General features: G+C 44.6%; 1 protein-coding gene across 3 annotated transcripts in view; it reads right to left on the bottom strand.

Moving 5' to 3' along the window:
* The window catches only part of SYT2 (synaptotagmin 2), a 143393-nt gene that overhangs the window by 68381 nt on the left and 54901 nt on the right, over positions 1-20111 (bottom strand). For 2 of the 3 annotated variants that reach the window (XM_081914438.1, XM_081914441.1), the window contains exon 2: positions 10432-10472. The exons of the other annotated variant lie outside the window; for it this stretch is intronic. The gene's annotated coding sequence lies outside the window, so the exon portion shown is untranslated. The remainder of the gene's footprint in view (positions 1-10431; positions 10473-20111) is intronic. 3 annotated transcript variants of the gene reach the window in all.

The following is a 20111-nucleotide window of genomic DNA, read 5'->3' as shown; positions in this document are numbered from 1 at the left end:
CAGTCTTTGAGGGCCTCCGGTGGGCTCACCTACTACCAGAGGCAGGGATTTAGTAGGAAATTAAAATGGTGGCTAGCGCTGGCCTAGAGATATATTGGACAGACTTCATGGGTGGGGCCTGCTGGGGTGCTGGAACATCTGCAGGTGCCTAAGGATGCTATGTTCTGATGCTGGCCCTGGCATTCTAGAACAGACTCCCACGAGAGGTGGTGGACTCTCCTTCCTTGGAGGTTTTTAAGCAGAGGATGGATGGCCATCTGTCATGGATGCCTTAGCTGAGATTCCTGCATTGCAGAGGATTGGACTAGGTCCCTTCCAGCTCTAAGATTCTATGATTCTGCTCTAAGAATAAACTCATTGGGTGATACCCAGCTAAGTAATATTCAAAGCAGATCCATTGAAATACATTTGTTACTGAACAATGTTGATTTCAATGGGTCTCCTCTGAGCATGACTGGCATTGGCTTCAATTGTACATGCATACTTTCCCTATTCCTGTTTAAATTAATTTTCTTCCAGTCTAAAAGGACTTTGGTTTTGCAGTAAAATAAAGAGAGGAATGTTCATTAATTTAGCAGAGCCCTGTTATTAGCACAAGGGGACATCGGCCCATGCATTAAGATCAGCAGAGGAGGCCCTACTTGTGGTCCCTTCGCCAAATGGGATCCACGATCCACAGGACACGAGTGTGTTGCAGGGCCTTCTCTGTGGTGGCTCCTTGTTTATGGCATTAGTCATGTTCCCAGGCTTCCAGGAGGGGTGAAGTTTAATGCTGATTGACAGAATTTGCTTTATTGGTTCCCTGCAGCCGTGTAGTTTTAAAAAACTGATGTTTTATGTATGACACAATGTTCTATGTAGTTTAGTCTTCAAAATATTCTTAAGTATGCTTTTCATGTTATATTCATTTGTGCCCTGGGACCATTTGCTGCTAAACATGCTAAATAAATACTGTAAATGTGGCCCAATATCCTGTTGTCAACCAAGAATCTCCACAAGAAGAAGAAGAAGAAGAGTTTGGATTTGATATCCCGCTTTATCACTACCCGAAGGAGTCTCAAAGCGGCTAAAATTCTCCTTTCCCTTCCTCCCCCACAACAAACACTCGGTGAGGTGAGTGAGGCTGAGAGAATTCAGAGAAGTGTGACTAGCCCAAGGTCACCCAGCAGCTGCATGTGGAGGAGCGGAGACGCGAACCCGGTTCCTCAGATTACGAGACTACCACTCTTAACCACTACACCACACAAGGCAATGACATCCCTCCTGAGCATGGTGAGCTAGGGTGGCTGGGTGGAGAAGACGGCTGGCCCTCTGCACTTTTAAAAGCTGTGTAGAAGAGTGAATTTTGGAAGGTGTAGCTTAGGGATGAGGAGCCTCGGGTCCAGCAGGCAGGTCACATCCATCACCAAGCATCCATCACCAACCCTCCTTGAGTTCTTTTTGCGTACCCTCCAATCTTTCTCCGATGAAAATAGGGATGTCCTATTCCATAATAATTATATTATTTATACCCCACACATCTTACTGGGTTGTCCCAGCCACTCTGGGCAACTTCCAACATGTATAAAAACATTAAACATTAAAAAAAAAAAACCTTCCCTATACGGGATTGCCTTTAGACAGCTCAGGAGTTGAATAACTCCATACCCGCCATAATTTTCCCAATGAAAATAGGGATGTCCTAAGGAAAAGCGGGACATTCCAGGACATCCCTGGGAAATAGGGACACTTGGAGGGTCTGAGAGTGGATGATAAAAGGGAGGGGTCTGTGAGTGTGTAGAAATCAGCCTACAGGAAAAATTCACATTTGTTGCTTTGCCCAGGCCCCATCCACCAGTGGCAGGTGGCCCCCAGAATGTTATCCAAAAGGGAATGTGGCCCTCTGGCTGAAAACAAGCACACAACCATGATTTAAAGGTACAGGAGCCCTGTTCTTTTTTTTTTCACTTGGCCATGCTAGGGTGAGCCCTGAGACAAACTAAGCTAAGAAAGCCAAGATGATTCAAGGCTGCTCAGTGGCTGAAGGGGAACCTAAGTGGAAGGAAGATGGGTTGCATTATAAAGTGTATTTTGTTTTACTGTGTTTTAGGTAGATTGCATGTGGAAATACAAACCTTATAAATAAGTAACTTTAGGGCTTTGGGGTTCGGTACAATCCACTGGAATGTAATGTAAAAGATATTTTGTTGGTACTGCTTCAAGGCCAGCCATTTGAGATGAATTTATGACAAGATTTGCACCAGCATGAATAAGCATGTGCCCTTCCTGACATACTTTGTCCTCAAAGGTCATATTGCTTTGCAGACATTTGTGGGGAATGCTTTGCTGCCCACCCCCCGAGATAGAGCAGTATTAATAGCCCTAATTATCGCCATTTATGAATCCTCGGAATTGCTGCCATCTGTCACAGGCACTGGGGTTTTCCGAGCTATGCTGCTCGTCGACTCAATTTTCATACAAGCCACGTTCATGGAAATCACAAGGCTACCCTGGGACGGTCCGCTGCTGCCTGGTTTTGTGTGATAAAAACCATGCTCACCCCCAAAGTTATCTGGGATTTATTTTATCTTGTGCAAAGAAAAGCTTCCCCCGGAATGTTTCCCCTCCTCCAATCCAAACACACACCCAACTAAGCACCCATTATCTGAGTTGTACATGATGGGAAATGAGATCAAATGCCACGAGGCTCCTCATTCTTTCCCCAGGCCACTGATTCTCAAGCAGGGACCACATAGTGTGCCCGATGGCCACAGATGCCTTTCCCCCACCTAACAGGTGCCTCTAGCCTGCCTTTCGTATACCAGGAATCTAGGCTGGTGCATTTAAAGCCGATTAAAGGTCTCTGTTGCTCTAGCACAACAAATCCACTTTAAAAATCACAGAGAGAGACTTTTTGTGGTTTGAAAAGTGATGGGGAAATGAATGGAAAAGAACGACTAGCTGGAATACATGCAAAGGACGGGTGCAGGATGAATGCTCCTGCAACTGCCTCGTAAACAGATCAGAAGGAATGTTGAATGAAGACTGGAGACAGTCGGACCACCACGTAAGCTTTGGACAAGCAAATCAGGAAGAATGCTAAATAAACAGGTGATCCATCTGCAGGGGCACAATGCCTCTCCTGAGTGATTGGAGTCTGTTCCTCTTCATCCATAATAAGTCCACGAATGAAGCAAGGCAATGTCTCTGCAATTGGATCAATGAAGGCAAAGAATCATTAAAGCCTCATCCCTGGTGGTGTTTAGGCAGGCAGTGCAAACATCCTCCTCTGCGTGGCTTTAAAGGTTTGACTGCTCCTTTGTGTTCATGTTTACAGTTTTCGTATCTGTTATTTGGTGGCATTTTCTTCCATTTGTGCAATCCGTGGTATATAAATATACTTTTATATAAATATAGTAGGAAAGAGACCATGCTTGCACCACCTAAAGCCAGACCCTTGGGTTCCCAGGATGCAAGGAGAGGTTGAGGGTAGCTTTCCCATCAATGGTGTTACTGCAGCCCTGATGATTGGCTCCTTTTCACTTCTTTTCTCTGATTCCTTTCTCCCCTTTGTCCCTATTTCTACCTTTACATCTTAGGAACTACGTCCCCAGTACTATGCCCTCGGTGACAGCTATCTAGAGAAGGCCAATATCGCAGGAGCCTCGCCACATGGTCCCCATAGGTAGCTCATGCCGTCTGGCTGCAACAATGAATGTTATACACAAAGCATGGGAATCAAAGGTGAAAAGGAAAGACTCAGTCCTTTGTGTTGCATTCCGCATAACAAATCCTGTTAGTCCTTATGTATAATGCTGGAGGCATGAATCCATTTAAAAATCTATTTCATACTTTCCTTTATATGATCAAAAGAGCCAAAGGATAGACTTGATCCTATTTTTCAAGCAGCTTTCCCCACCAGCCCACGGGGTCTCAATATTTTAGTTGAGGAGTTAAAAATATACAGAGGAACCATGCTCATCCCATGCTGAAATGCAATGGGTCCTAGATGGGGACAGCACTCAGGAGCAGGTACACAGTCTGGGAGTGCTTCTATGTCCAGCTTTGGTACTAGAAGACCAGGTAGCTTCAGTGGCTAGGAGCTGTGCCTGTTACAACAGCTTTGAATGTTCCTGGAATAAGGGAGCTTGGTAGTTCAGGCATTGCTGACTTCAAAACTGGATTACTGCAACATACCTTAAGTGGGGTTTCCCTTGCACTTGACCTGGAAACTGCAGTTAGTACAGAATTTTAATTTTATTAAAGAAATCAGCAAATGATCTCTGCCTCAGCTCAGGATACAGGTTACAAGGTTCATTGGACACATCAATGAGATCTAGAATACCAGTCTTGAAAGACCTACATTGGCTCCCAGTATGTTTCCAGGCACAATTCAAAGTGTTAGTGCTGACCTTTAAAGCCCTAAATGGCCTCGGTCCAGTATACCTGAAGGAGCGTCTCCACCCCCATTGTTCTGCCCGGACACTGAGGTCCAGCGCCAAGGGACCTCTGGCGGTTCCCTTGATGCGAGAAGCCAAGTTACAGGGAACCAGGCAGAGGGCCTTCTCGGTAGTGGCACCCACCCTGTGGAACGCCCTCCCACCAGATTTCAAAGAGAAAAACAACTACCAGACTTTTAGAAGACATCTGAAGGCAGCCCTGTTCAGGGAAGCTTTTAATGTTTGATGAACTATTGTCTTTTAATATTTTGTTGGAAGCCACCCAGAGTGGCTAGGGAAACCCAGCCAAATGAGTGGGGTATAAAATTATTATTATTATTATTATTATTATTATTATTATTATTATTATTATTATGATTTAGGTAAAAATGTCCTCACACACACACACACACACACACACACACACACACTGCACTACTTTTAAAGAAGCAAGGTGGGGCCCATCATTTACAAGCAAGCAAGACTGAACTTACAATCATGCGCTCTTAGGGGGGAGGGGTGCTGAGCCTGTTCACACCTGCACTGATAGTGATGCGTCTTTAGGGCATCCAACTCTCCCTCTGACCTGTTTGGCTCCTCCAATTGATCAACCAGTTCCTTGGCTACCATGGGAACTTCACTCTCAGGAGGCAAGGTGGGGACTGACTCAATTACCTCCCCCTCCATTTCTGAGACATCTGATATCCATGGGTGGGGTCCTCATGCATGTCCCTGACTGAGCTAACTCCACCCCTTTCCTCGGGCTCCTCCTCTGACAGATCCTGCCATTCCTGCTTGGCACCATGGATCCCATGCCAGGATCAAGTTCAAGGTGTTACTATTGGTGTATGAAGCCCTTAACGGTTTGGTAGCAGTTTATTGGCCCACCAGACCACTTCAACCAGCAGAACTAGCACCATTACAGCTGCCACACAATACTCACCCCACACTTATGAATATTCTCTTTGGTAAGAGAGCTGCATTGCAAAATTTGGAGTAGCATGAATTCTGATTGATGGCTGCATTTCATTTTGTGAAAATTCTCAGTAGTGTGACTTTTGATTGATGGCTGCATTTCATTTTGTTTTGGGAAGTGCAAATGTGGTAGGTGAACCGAATTGAAATTTGTTCCTCATAACCCTATCCAGAACTACTGGTTTTGCCCACATGCAAACTGAAGCACTAGTTGAATTGTATGATCACCAGCTCCCAGTGGCAGCACCTCCTTCCCCTGACCACCACCCAAGGGGCTTCTGAGGAACCATCTTGCCCTGAGGGAAGTGAAAAGAATCAGATTAAACTTGAACTTGTGAAAACAAAGCAGCAGGAGAAGAGGCACAGCAAAATGGAAGAAAGAAAAGAAGAGCAAGCCAGCAAATAAGAACAGTTGCAGTACATAGTATGTATAATTCTAGCCATCTGGGTAACAAAGCCAACCATTATAATACTGTTAGGGGTCACCCCAATCTCCAGGATTGGTGCGAGATTCCAGGGGTCTTGGCACTTAACTGGGGTTTCCTTTGGAAATTAGGCACAGCGGAGACTGTAGTGTCTTTATGCTATGTGGTTTATTTACACATGTGTCTATATGGTGAGAGTGAGACATTTCAGAGCATTCACAACTCATTATTATCTTTGTTCCTTTCTTATGAGCAGCAGGCTTAGGTCTACAAACAGAGGAACCAGTCATGTTGCCTGTCCCTTTGTTATACCCTGCTCTAGCCAGGCGGCCAAGAGTTCTGTTGCCCCCAATTCTCCCCCACTTTTCAAACTTTTTGCAAAATGCCACAATTTCCCTTCAGTCTATGTCAGCTAAGCTGAAACCCTCAACCTTTTCTTTCCCTGCCTACTAACACACACAGCTGGAGGAGGAGCCCCACCCCTCCCTGTCTCACACAGGCTTAGCCCTGTCATCGTCATGAGTTCCCCAATGAGTGGATGACTGGCCATCATCAGCCTTTGTTCCCCTTGATGGCATATTTCCTGGTGATACCCTGATGCAGAAAAAGCTTAGCCTGCATTTTTACACTATCAAACAGCTGTCAGCTCATCTACATTCTCAAAGCACTGATCAAACGCTAGCACCCAGGAATCTAGAGGAGGGTCAGGGCACCCGCAACATGGGGGAGTCAGGGTACCCACCAAATCCATAGCAATATTTTTCCTCCTCTCTCCCAATTCCCTTTCCTTGAGTGTTGTGTTTCTTTAGATTAGATTTTTGTTAGCTGCTCCAATAGCCTTTTTTACATGAAGAGCAGGGTAAAAAAATTGCTTTAAATAAATAATAATATTTATAAATAAAATGTCTTTTATTGGGGTTTTCAATCTTGGTGTTTGGGAGCCTGTTAATATGGAAGACCTTAATTCAGAGCTTTGTTTTCTCATGTTCAGTATTGCCTTGACTCTTCAAGCAAGAGAGTTGCTGAAATTAATGATGCCTTGCCCTGCTCCGTGTGCTACTGTGATGGCATTTACATGGGAAATTAGAGTAAGACTGTTGCAGATGACTGAGTGCCTTTTTCTGAGACAGAATTCAAGCCTCCCTGCTTTTGCTTGGTCTTAAATGGATGAGCCAATAAATATAACTAAATGCTCACTCTGGGAATGTGTTCTGTCTTCTTTGTCATCATTTATGGTTCGTCTCTGTAGGAAAAGATCATCTGCCTACCATATTTTATCACATCACTGCCTACCCAAAAGCTGGGATTTTCAGGAAGCCAAATGGCACACCAGACTGTATGATGGTAAGATGCAAATGAAAACAAAGAGAAAACAAACAAAGCTGCTTATTGGCCAGGTGGGTGGGGAGGTTAATGGTGGTGATTGTTTTAGTATGGCAAGATCTAGCACCAACTGGTATAGTCAGCTCTACAAACCCTAGAGGCTGCTTTGCATGTCTGACAGAGTATGCTGCTATTATTAACAGCACCATGCTCTAACCAGCTGAGCTATCCAGACTATTAGTATACTGGAGTTAGATCCTAAGATGCTGGTGATGTGGAAGTCTTCGGAGCTAAAAGCAAAGCGTTTGCTAACTCTAGGCGGAATCATATTCCACTCCGTCACCCTGCATAGTGGCACCAGATTCCAGGCTTCCCACAGTCATCTGGTTAGTCACTGTGAGAACAGGATTCTGGACCAGATACACCACTGGTCTGATCCGGCAGGATCATCTTATATTCCTATGTAATTCTTGGTACTTCCATCAGTTGTCTTGCCTGTGGCTCTGCCGGGTGGTGTATGATAACCGCATTCCCTCCCCCACTTTACTCTTAGTGCCCTGTCTCCTTGGGGTGATTATGGCCTATAGCCCAAACCTAGCTCCTGGATCCCAATCTGGTGATTTGAAGTTATATGGGTTGTTGCAGAAAGAGTTTCTGTTGTACATAGACAGCCTCAAGATCAAAGGAAAGAGGACAGGCAATCAGGAAATGGAGGGACTCAGCTTCCCCTTCTGTGACTGAGCAGTTGTGTCAATGGCAAATATAATGCACTGCATCCCTAACCCATTCACATCCCTTACCATATGTGTTCCTTTTGATTCCAACCACAGCTTCAACTTCTAAATCACATGCTACCCTGATTCAGATATTCCCAGTGACACGTAACTTTAATCTGACATTTGAATTAGTTTATGTACCCCCAAGGACAATCTTGGAAGCTACAACTGATGCATAGGATCTCCCCAGACCACCAAACGGAATACTTGGGAATACTGCCTTGGCTTCTTATTTGTCTCTGAACCTTGTTCAAGGAAGTACTTGGGATCACCTTTAAAGCCTAAACAAAACTGGCTAAAGCCTAAACAAAACAAGCCCTGTTTAGGGGAGTTTTTAATGACTGATGTTTTAATGTGTTTTTGATCTTTTGTTGGAAGCTGCCCAGAGTGGCTGGGAAAACCCAGCCAGATGGGCGGGGTAGAAATAAATTATTATTATTATTATTATTATTATTATTATTATTATTAGTCCCCCATCTGCAGCCACATATGGCATAAAAATATTTTCCAACCCCACTCTCAGAAAGGGTTTGCTTTCCTTTCTTCTTCATGTCTATAAATCAGTAGGTTTCACAGCTATTGCCTCTTTTATAGAATCCAGCAGCTGCTCCTCCCAGCAAAAAAAGCTTTCATGTGCTGTTGGAGCCTATAAATCATTACATAGAAGCAAACCCCAGTGCACTCAAATGGGCTTGCTCCCATATAAGTGTGATTGGAGCTTGAGCCTCCCTTATTTCTCCAAAAGCATTGGCCAAGGCTGCTCTTCCTGCTCCAACAATGATAGGCAGCCTGGCTTCATATCCCAGTTTTGCAACATTACCATAACAAAGCAAGAGTTAAAGAGCTGAGCTGAGCTGTTGTCTAGGATGAAGGAAACGCTTCAGAGAGGAGTTTTGGGGTCTAGATCTACCTTTGCTTCAGATAATTAAGTTACAAGGAAAGCCGTGATATGTTATCTGGTACAATGTTAGTAAATGGTACCTGTTTATCTACTTGCACTTGACATGCTTTCGAACTGCTAGGTTGGCAGGAGCAGGGACCAAGCAATGGGAGCTCACCCTGTTGTGGGGATTCGAACCACCGACCTTCTGATCAGCAAGCCCTAGACTCTGTGGTTTAGACCACAGCGCCACCCGCGTCCCTTGAATAACAAACAGCCGTCTGCAAATATTCAACAGGATAACAATACAAATGAAGAGGAAAGGCAGATGACTAGATTTGTGTGTGTGTGTGTGTGTGTGTGTGTGTGTGTGTGTGTGTAGTAAAAAAAGCATTGTTTAGGGCAGAAATGGTGAACTTTTGGCCCTCCAGATGTGGTTGGGCAATGGACAGGGTGTTGGGATTTGCAGCTCAACAACATCTGGAGGTTCCAGTTACAGATAGGTAGCCGTGTTGGTCTGCCATAGTCAAAACAAAAAAAAAAAATTTCCTTCCAGTAGCACCTTAAAGACCAACTAAGTTAGTTATTGGTATGAGCTTTCGTGTGCATGCACACTTCTTCAGATACACATGAGTGTATCTGAAGAAGTGTGCATGCACACGAAAGCTCATACCAAGAACTAACTTAGTTGGTCTTTAAGGTGCTATGCTACTGGAAGGAAATTTTTTTTTTTTTGTTTTAACATCTGGAGGGTCACAGTTTCCCTATTCTTGATCCAGTGTAATTGCTTGCATAGGGAAATGGTGGAAGCTAAATCACATATTATACCAGTCTACGTAACAACCTGGCAAAGAAATATATTAGTATATTAATATAATCTGTTCATGCCTGGGCATTTGTAAGCTACAGTGTTGGTGGTCTCTCAGAACAAGCTAGTGGGGTTTGTAGCTCTGTGATCATGAATTACAATTCCCATGATTCTTGGGGGGAAGCCGAGTGCACTGAATTGTGTGTTAAATGTGCTTTAACCACCCTTGCCTCCTTTTAGGGGTCTTCTGAAAACTGCATTGTTTAAATAGGCCTTCAAAATACAAACATCACTTTTTCACCAAGTGGGATATACTGATGTTCTTCTACAGTTTCCCTCATTCTTCCCCACTCCTAGTCCTGAGGTCCACTCATTTCCTGCTGCTCTCCAACAAACTCTCCTGAAGAGCCAGCCTGATAAAACTTTTATGTATGGTACCTAAAAACTCCATGAGAAACTGATGAGATGAGAAACTGATCTCAACATAACCTAGCTCAAACAAGTTTTAAAGGAGGTAAGATTTCTTTTTAATTAAATCCAAGAAGTTTGGGAATATGGTAAGGGTGCTGCCTGCAGGTTTAAGGAAAAATATGCTTTCAATTATGGATGATATTTTAATGAGTATGCACTTTCATAATGAGATACTTCTGCTGGGGGCAGAGGAAAATGCCTCTTTCATATGGTTCCTCCACAGGTTCAATAAAACAGCACAGACATGTCAGTGTGCCCTCCTCACAGACACATCCTCCTATTTATTGTGATAGTGCAGCCATGGAACCACGGACACTCAGAATGAGATTCTAGAGTAAGAAGAGTGGGTACTCACCAGCAGGCTGGTCTCAGTGCCTGGAGCACAGTTTGAATGGCCTGTAAGTAAGCATAATATATAAATAAAAATAAAGTCAGCTTCAGCTCCCAAGCAAGCAGACAAAAGCAGATATGTGCAATGACAAAAAAAGTTATTTGTGGAAACAAAACCAACCTAATCACTCATTTGAAGGCATGCTTTCCATAGAAGTAATAACCTTGGTTTTACAGGGTCGTGTATGTTCTAAAATGGTGTCGCTGTTGCATTCAGAAAAGGTCTTAGTTGGAAGGTGTGTGGGGAATGCCTATTTCTGTGATTCTGGTTAGGTGAAGGAATGCAAGAGAGGCGTAAGCCAGATGTGGGGGACTCTACTGTGCACTGTATTGGCCCTTCCTCAAAACAAGGGAGTTCCCCTGCCTGCTAGCCCTCAGCTGCTGCATGCCAGGTCAGTTTCTTAGTGTTTGGTTGGATGAGGAGGCTGACCTGGCTTGCCTAATTAATATGTGGGTCGGAGAGCAGGATGTTGTTGGCCTCTTCCAGTTATGCCTACTGCAGCAGAGAAACTTGCAGTTTGAGGAAGCTGAGTTGCTATAATCTACAGAAATGCTTTTGAATTATGGTGCTGGAGGAGACTCTTGAGTCCTGTGGACTGCAAGAAGATCAAACCTCTCCATTCTTAAGAAAATCAGCCCTGAGTGCTCACTGGAAGGACATGTCGTGAAGCTGAGGCCCCAATACTTTGGCCACCTCATGAGAAGAGAAGACTCCCTGGAAAAGATCCTGATGTTGGGAAAGATGGAGGGCACAAGGAGAAGGGGATGACAGAGGATGAGATGGTTGGATAGTGTTCTCGAAGCTACCAGCATGAGCTTGACCAAACTGCGGGAGGCAGTGGAAGACAGGAGTGCCTAGCGTGCTCTGGTCCATGGGGTCATGAAGAGTCGGACACGACTAAACGACTAAACAACAACAACAGAAATCGATCCTTTCTCTGCAGGCTTCCTGCAGAGCAATGATGAAGAATGTGCCTGGTGTTGGGCCAGTGGAGCAGAGCAAATGGGGGGGCAGGCCCCTTTGTGTGTGTGTGTGTGCGCACATACACATACACATACACACTATATGAGGGTTGAGGTGATCACCTGTTGCACCAAGATACTCTTTCTTAATTCAACCTCTCTCCTCCCCCCTCAAGAATAATCCTTGCATTCTTCTGCTTTAACTTCATGCCCACACCCATCAGTGGCTGATTTGTACTTGGTTGTTCAGAGCTTTTCTGATTGCTGCCCCATGGCTTCATCTGAGCTACACGCTGATGGTTTTGCTCCCAACTTGATGAAACAACCACAATTTCTGCAGCTTTTTTATTGTGTGGAATTTAAGGGAAATGACTGTTAGTATTGCAGTTAGTATCACAATGGCATAGCAGGCATACCAAGATGAGATTGGGTGGTCCAACCTCATGGTCATACCTCTTCCTTTAATGCCAAAGCAGAGGTATGTGGGAAAAGGTAAAGGTAAAGGACCCCTGGACGGTTAAGTCCAGTCAAAGGCGACTATGAAGGTGCCAGTGTGTGTGGAGAACAGTACCTACGGTATATTGTAGTGTTGGTCAATATGGTTTTGGCACTGGCACCAGTTTCCTGCCATGTATGGGATCAGGATGAATTCTTTGGTTTGCAAGCAAACCAAATCAGGTGCATTAATGCATCTGAGGAACTGGATTGCAGTTCATGAAAGCTTAAGCTAAAACCAATCTCTTAGTCTTTCAGCTGACACATAAGTTGTTGTTCTTGTTGTTATTTTAGATCAGGGATGGGGAACTTGTGGCCCTGCAGATGTTGGATTATAACTCCCATCACCCCTGACCATTGGTCCCTCACCAGCTGGGGCTGATGGGAGATAGAGTCCAACAACAACCGTAGGGCCACATCTGGAGGTTCCCTGTTCTTGCTTTGGATGCAGATACTTCAAACAATCCCAAACATGCTGATGTTCCCTAGGCCATAAGACCCATATTTTAAATACCATCTAGATGACAAACCCTCTGGTAACTAGAAAATACTGTACTAAGATGCCAATATACAACAAGGCAATTAATTTAGAGGGAAACTAGTTCTCTGATGAATCTGCTTATATGTGTCAAACCTTATATAAATAATAAAATTATTATTAATTATCCCACTCATCTGGCTGAGTTTTCCCAGCCACTCTGGATGGCTTACAGCACATATACAAATCTTAACATTTGGACTTTTAAATAAGCCCCACATATATTGATGCCATCAAGTATGTGTGTTTAGAACACTGCTTTGGCATGGAGACTCTAACAGACCCGCCGCAAAGCTTCAGTAATTGGACTCCACTAGTTTGATGTCCAGCTAGATATCTGTGACAGCTACACAAAATAACTACACCTGCTGCACACTCCATCAATATAAGTCCCAATGGGCTCTGCCTTGGCTGGAAAGTATGAGGTCAAATCTCCAGGGTGTGCAAATTGGCACACTGAATTTAGCAGAACTGCGCAGAGCTATTGTAGTGTGTGTGAAAGGAAGGCTGAAAAGATTTGGATGAAAATGCACAACAGATTAAGATTCAGGGTGTTTTTAGGGGGGCTGAAGGAAGAAGCAAAGCTGCTAACTCATGATTGTTTCCAGGTCAATCAAAGGCAACCTGATTCTTCAACTGCAGGAAGCAATCTGGGTCAGATATAGAAAGAAATGAGGTAATGCAGTAAGGAAGGGGGGGAGAGATGTGCTGCTCAGGAGCTTTTGAATAGCTGGACCCAAGTTAATACAGGAACCCTGGAAGCATCCAGAGAATATCTTTGTTAATGAGCTAACTGAATTGGAAGTGACACAAAAATTGAATAATGTGGAGACCATTTTTCTACATATTTGTTCCCTGACTTTTCTCCAAGGAGCTCGTGGTGGCTTATACACAGTTCTCTTATTGTATCCTCACTAGTTTAGTCTGAAAAATACTGCCTTTCCCATGGTCACCCAGTAAGCTTAGTTCCTTAGCAGGAATTCAAACCTGGGTGCCCTAGAGCTTTAAACTGGAGCTTTAAAAAATGGCTGCAATCTTAAGCACATTGCCTTGAATGAAAGTCAGCTAAATCTAAACCAATGGGAATGTTCAGGTGGGACAAAGCTGATTTCCCCATCCCTTCAAAATGTGCTTGCCCTGTCAATGCCCACCCATGCCCCAGTTTTTGTGTCCAGTGCTGCCAGCACTTCCCACCATGAGCTGCAATGGGACCTCGGGCTGGTCAACAGCTGCCTTGGTTTCAGAAATATGCTTGATCAGCATGGCAGCCTCCAATGTACCCAGTCCGCCAAAGAACAGCACGCTCAGCATATCCGTGGTGTGTGTGCGCGCTCTGACAATTTCCTTGGTCTGCTAGTCAGTGCGCTACTTTATTTATTATTAATTTCAATGCATAAACCCCCCATCCACCTCAGTTCCTTCCAATCCATCACCTGAATATCTTAAGAAGTAGCACAAGCATGACAGCAGCTGCTCAGGCAGTCCTCTGGAGATATAAAAAAGCATTGCTAAAACACAGAAACTGCCCCAGCTTATCCTCCGTCCGGCAGGAACAAACATGCTATACATTGCTGAGCCTTTACTAAACGGGGCAGCAAACTTTTAACTGCTTAATGAGCGCAATTAAATTAAATGCTATGCACATTTATGTGGTGATAGACCAGACTGAAGTCAGTGGGACTTCTCTATTTCTTTATTGCATTTCTATTCTATCCTTTTCAACAAGCATCTCAAGGTGGCATACATGATCCCACCCCTCTTCGCTGAATCCCCACAACAACCCTTTGAGGTAGGTTAGGCCAAGAGACTCAAGTGAGCTTCATGACTGAGCAGGGATTTGAATCCTGGTCTGGTTTCCCATAACCATTGCACCACACTGGTTCTTTTGAGAAAATGTGTGGAGAGCCAGGCTGCAAAGCAGGGGGAGATAACCAGTGACCGCCCATCTGCTGTTAGGATGCAACTACCATCAAACCCAGCCAGGATGGCCAATGGTCAGGGGTGATGGAAGTTGTTGTCCAACAGCATCTGGGGTGGTGCACACCATAATTTGTCCCATGATTCTTTAGATTGACAGGACTTTTGCTCTTGAGGACTATTGAAGGAGGTGCAGCTTCCCAGAAGGTTGTGCCTAGTTACCTCAGGGCTCCAACCTTCAACTTCTTTGCAAGACTGAGCAAAGACTTCTTCGTTATCTCTCTTTCACATTCATGTGCTGCTCTGTGCACACCGGCCATCCCCATATGCAAGGAAGAACACAGGAACTGCTTACCAGGAAGTGGCAGAATTATGATGTGGCGTGGGCTTTCCCACACGTACAGTGTTCCTGCAGCCATGTACCTTGGGCAAACCAACATGAGATTCTCCTTGTTTGTCAGGTTTGGGAATCTTGCAGATTGTGTGCATACCTGCCGCACAACTTGCCACAAATGGTGCACAGGGAAGGTACATGTCTTAGATCCAGACAATTCCCTATGCAGAAATGACCTCAGAAGACAAATTCAAAGAGGGCTCAGCATGAGAAGAATCAGAGGCTGTGCAGCCCGAGAGGTCATCATGTCCTTTGATAAGTGGGTTCCTCCTGGGTTCTCTTGGTCTTTTTGACTTGCCTCTCTTTATTTCTTCTTCGCTCACTCTTTACAGAGGATGCTAAAACTACTCTGAATAATTGAAGTGTTTCAGACCACTGGAGGTAATTTATGTGCTAATCACAGGGAGAAGATGGATCACCATGGCGGCTGCTGGAGGTTTAGGGAAGCAATTGAGGTAAGGAGTTTGTGCCTCTGCCTCTTCATCTTCATTGAATGGCCTCCCAGTTCCACCATAAGCCCAGATCGGCATCGCCGGCAGCCCACACCTTGCAGTTAGGCTGATGGTTAATGGGCTTGGCAGAATCAGAGCTAAAGCTCCCTGGGATCCAGGGATGAAAATGCAATTGAGGTATCATTAAGTCACATCCGGCTATGGAACCTCTTGCTGGCAGGGGTTTTATGTGAGCTGAAGTTACCTCCAGCTCAGAGAGAAGAACTCTCAGCTTCTCTGCCTTTTTGTCTGTCGAGTGGAGTCACATGGCTTTTGTCAGAATCTTATTTTTATTTGTATAAACCAGTCATTCAGCACTTTTGGATATCAAGCAAAGGAAGGGAGAAGTGAAGCCAACTAAAATAACTATCTCAGATGGCAATTGGAGAAATAGCTAGTGTAGTTACTGCCAGGGCCCATGAGGAAGGGCCAATGAGAGGGAGAGTGGAGATGCACTTGTTAGCCCCACCTTCTCAAGTGGATCCCAGTTGCTTACTATACCATTTCCCACATGCTGGAGAAAAAATGTCTCCAGCAGGGAACCTGCTGCAATGCACCATCAGGGTCGAAAATCATACAGGGGAGCCTACATTGATGTTATATTTTTACTGAAAAAAAAGTATGCTCTTCTTTTTGAGGAACTTCCTCCACAAAGCAGCTTGCAATCCCTAATTTAAAAAAAACAACAACTCCATCTGGCAATAAGATATAAAAGCATGGAATGTGGTCCAGCTAAAGAATAAACCAGCATAAAAGTGAATAACAGATGCAGGATGTAATACAGAATACAGATCACAAAACAGCTTAAAAAAAATAAAAACCAATAATTAAAAACTGTGGAAATAAAATAGGGTATTTCCATAAGAAAAAGATTTTCAAATGTACATCACAAACCCTACAGTGTTTGGGCTTGCTTCAGCTTTAAAGGGAGAGAATTCTAGGGAACTGGTCCCACAATGCAAAGAGTCACACATATATGACTACAGCAGGCTATGTTCTGCAAACATTTGCTCTCCAGTGCATGCATGTTTCCATCTACCACAATTCACTGCATAATGGTCGCCATTGCTTAATAGTTGGACTCTCTTTTATCACTCAAAAAATTGGATGATTAGCTTCCATTGCATAATCGTCGTGTGGCAACTTTTGAGACTCCGCCAGGCCTTGGGCCCCTTCCTTTCCTCCCCCAGCCACCTTTTTAAAAAGATAAACATCCAAGACTCCTTGCACCTCTCTGTCTCAGCCATGAGCTCCCAGGCTGCCTTGGGTGCTTCCTGGTGCTGCATGGGGATCCAGTGCAGCTGCCTCTCTTAGAGTCAGGTGAGCTGGGACTTGGCATGGGGGGGGGCTCCTGGTGGCTCCTGAAGCAGTGAGAGCTGGAGTCTGGGCCTTCATTGGCTTGCCAGCCCTGAGCGGAGGCATCGTAGCTGGAGGAGGCTGGAGGAGGCAAGGTAGCCACCTTGCTGCTGTTGCTGCTGCCGTGGCCTTGGACTTGCGCCCCAGGACATCCCAGCCAAGAAGGGGAAGCAGTGGGCAAGCGACCACCTCCGCTGCTGGTCCAAGACCCTTTCCTCTGCCTCCACCCCTGTAATTCACTGCATAATGCACACACCCTCCTTTTGTGAAAATGGCATAAAATCTGCAAACATTATGTGGTGAATTATGGTATCTATCTATCATCTATCTATCATCTATCTATCTATCTATCTATCTATCTATCTATCTATCTATCATCTATCTCTCTCTCTATCTCTCTATCTATATCTATCTCTCTCTCTATCTCTCTATCTATATCTATCTATCTATCTCTATCTATCATCTATCTATCTATCTATCTATCTATCTATCATCATCTATCTATCTACTGTATTATATTTATGTCCCACCTTTTTCCAAGAAGCTCAGTGCTGTGTACATGGTTCCCACCCTCCTAATTTAAACCCCACAACAACCCTGTGAGGTAGATTAGGCTGAGAAGAAGTAACTGGTCCAACATCACCCACTAAGCTTCATGGCTCAGCGGGGATTTGAAACTTGGTCTCCCACATCCACGTATAATACTCTAACTACTGCACCACAGTGGACCAGCAGTGCCTCCTATTGGCTATGGTCCGCACTGTGCTGCCTTATGCCCTCTCCAGCCTGCCTGACACACAGATGCACAGTACTTCTGTTTTCTTGACAAACGTATCCTGGTATCTCCCATAAAAGCATGGATGTGGAACCTATGGCCCTCCAGACATTGTCTGACTCTGACTGCCATCAGCCCCAGCCAGCATGGCTAATAATCAGTGATAATGGGAGTTTTACTTCAGCAATATTTGAATTGGGGAGCCACGGGTTCCTTATCTCTGAGTTAAAGGACAGCAGCCAGGTTGTAAAAGGCTTCCACCCAAGACCGGGGAGAACAACTGATCAGTCACAGTAAGACAGCAGAGGGCTAGAATCATACACCTCACTTAGTATACAGCAGCTTCAAAAGTCAGCCAAAAATACCGAGACAGGTAAACAGAAAGCGTACAGACTTTGAAAAGTCTTTTGACAATGGTAACAAAAGGTTTTTTCTCACACACATAATAAGCACACTGCCAGCACAGTCAGACCCATAGCTGCCTTTCTCTGGTGCAAAAAGGATGTCCTGAAATAATGGCAAAATGATTTTTTTACTGGGGTGTTGTTGTTTTTTGGCACATCAATAAAAGAGAATGACTTGAAAGTGATGTACAGACTAGGAAGCCATTCAAGTGACCATTTTCATCTCACCATTTATTTACTTACACATGTGGATACCCCAGCACCCCATTTGGGGGCAGCAGGCTAGGTTTAAGGATACAGAGCAGGCCATGTTGCAGTCACAGCCCTGCCCTCCAACAGAGAAGAATGCCTGGGGGTTCAGAAGGAACACCTGGGGGTTACCATCACTTCCCCACCCAAGCCTTCCTCCTGAGGTGGTTGCCTCACTCTGCCTAATAACAGAGCCGGTCTTATCACTTGTGTCCCACTAAGCATCCTCCAAAGATGGTAGAATGAAGAGATGATGTGTGTGGTTGGGTAGCCAAATTCATGCAGGAGGAGGGAGCCCATGCTGCCAGACTGAAAACTGGCAGCTAGCCCAAAGACAGCCAGTGGGAATTGAAAGCAGAAATGCATACCTTCTTCAGGTCCCCAGGACCCAAGCCATGTATGGTAAAGATCATCACCAGCATTTTGAACGGGACTCCGAATGGTCTGGTGAAACATGTCCCCCCAAAGCATCTCCAGTTATTACCCTAGCAGCTGTTTTAGTATAGTCACTGCAGCCTTCAAAGGCTGCCTCTCATACAACCACACAGTATTCTCATACAGCGCATTGCAGTATTTGAGGTTTCCAGTGCATGGATAACTATTGACCAACTTATCTCTGTCCAGGAGGAATCTCAGTTGGTGCACCAGCCTCAGTCCATTAGGATCCCTTAGGGTGAGTGCAATGCTGTTAGGGGAGTGTTATGTACTGAAGTTCTCACCCTGGGCCAGCAGGGGGATACTGTAGATAGTTCAGGTCCACATATGCAAATAAGGAATCGAAAGTGACATTCAGTGATTGGATAGTTATAGAAAATGGTTACTGTTGCTTTCTAGTGGAGCTCTATATAAGCAGGCTGGCTGAACCCTTCAGTTCAGTTCTGTTCTGGCCTGTGAATAAGCAAAAGCTGTTTGAAGAATCGCTGTATTGTCTGATATGTTCACCCACAACTTAACAGGGAGACTGAACACAAATCACCCACCAATAGTACTTCCATCTTGTCAGGCCCAAGCCTCAGTTTATTGGCCCTTTATCCAGTCCATTTTTTATCCCAAGCACTGATCTAGCACTTCCACCATCTCCTTGAAACAGATGTAAAAGAGAGCTAGGACTGTGTGTCGTCAGCATGTCGATGACACCCTTTCCCCAAAATCCTAGATGACTTCAGCCATTTAATGTAGATGTTTAAAAGCATGACAGACAACATGGATAAGGGATTTGTTATTTGGTACAGTGGTACCTCGGGTTACATATGCTTCCGGTTACAGACGCCGCTAACCCAGAAATAGTGCTTCAGGTTAAGAACTTTGCTTCAGGATGAGAACAGAAATCATGCTCTGGCAGCGCGGCAGCAGCAGGAGGCCCCATTAGCTAAAGTGGTGCTTCAGGTTAAGAACAGTTTCAGGTTAAGAACGGACCTCCAGAACGAATTAAGTACTTAATCTGAGGTACCACTGTATTTGGATTTGATATTCTAGGCAGGAACAGAGGCACAGAAACACTGTAATGCATTATGTTTCATTGCTCGAACCTTTAAAATGTAGACAGATTGACTTTTAGGACCTGAAACCAAGGTGAAATCCACACCATACATTGGCTTCCCCTAAAGAATCCTGGGAACTGTCGTTTTTAAGGATGCTGGGATTTATAGCTCTGTGAGGGGTAAACCATGCTTGCCAAGAAGCTTAATGCCAAAGCATCCAACGCCGAGCTAAGTTGGGGCCAAAGAGGAATGGGGCTATTTGCTCAAGCGTAAATGAAATGCTGTGGTTTAAGATGCAACGCAGGCTGCTTGAAGCATCCAGTGCCTCTGATGCTTGCATAGCTGCTGTGTGTTTGTTTGATGATACAGTCAGTCATTAATGACTTACTTTGTGTGCCCAAATTGTGAGCTTGTAACTTGTCTTTGGATGTTTACCCATCCGCTGAGAATTTTCGTATCATGTCAGAAAAAGTATTTATTTTGTTACATTAGCCACTCAAGATTTGTCGCTCTTGACCATTCTCCTTAAACTGGAATTATCAGGAGCAAATGTTGGAATGAAAAGAGCAAACTGTGAAAATA

This window comes from Podarcis melisellensis (assembly GCF_964234715.1).
Source record: "Podarcis melisellensis genome assembly, chromosome: 6".
In the NCBI taxonomy this organism is placed as follows: domain Eukaryota; kingdom Metazoa; phylum Chordata; class Lepidosauria; order Squamata; family Lacertidae; genus Podarcis; species Podarcis melisellensis.
This window is presented reverse-complemented; position numbering and strand designations above follow the sequence as displayed.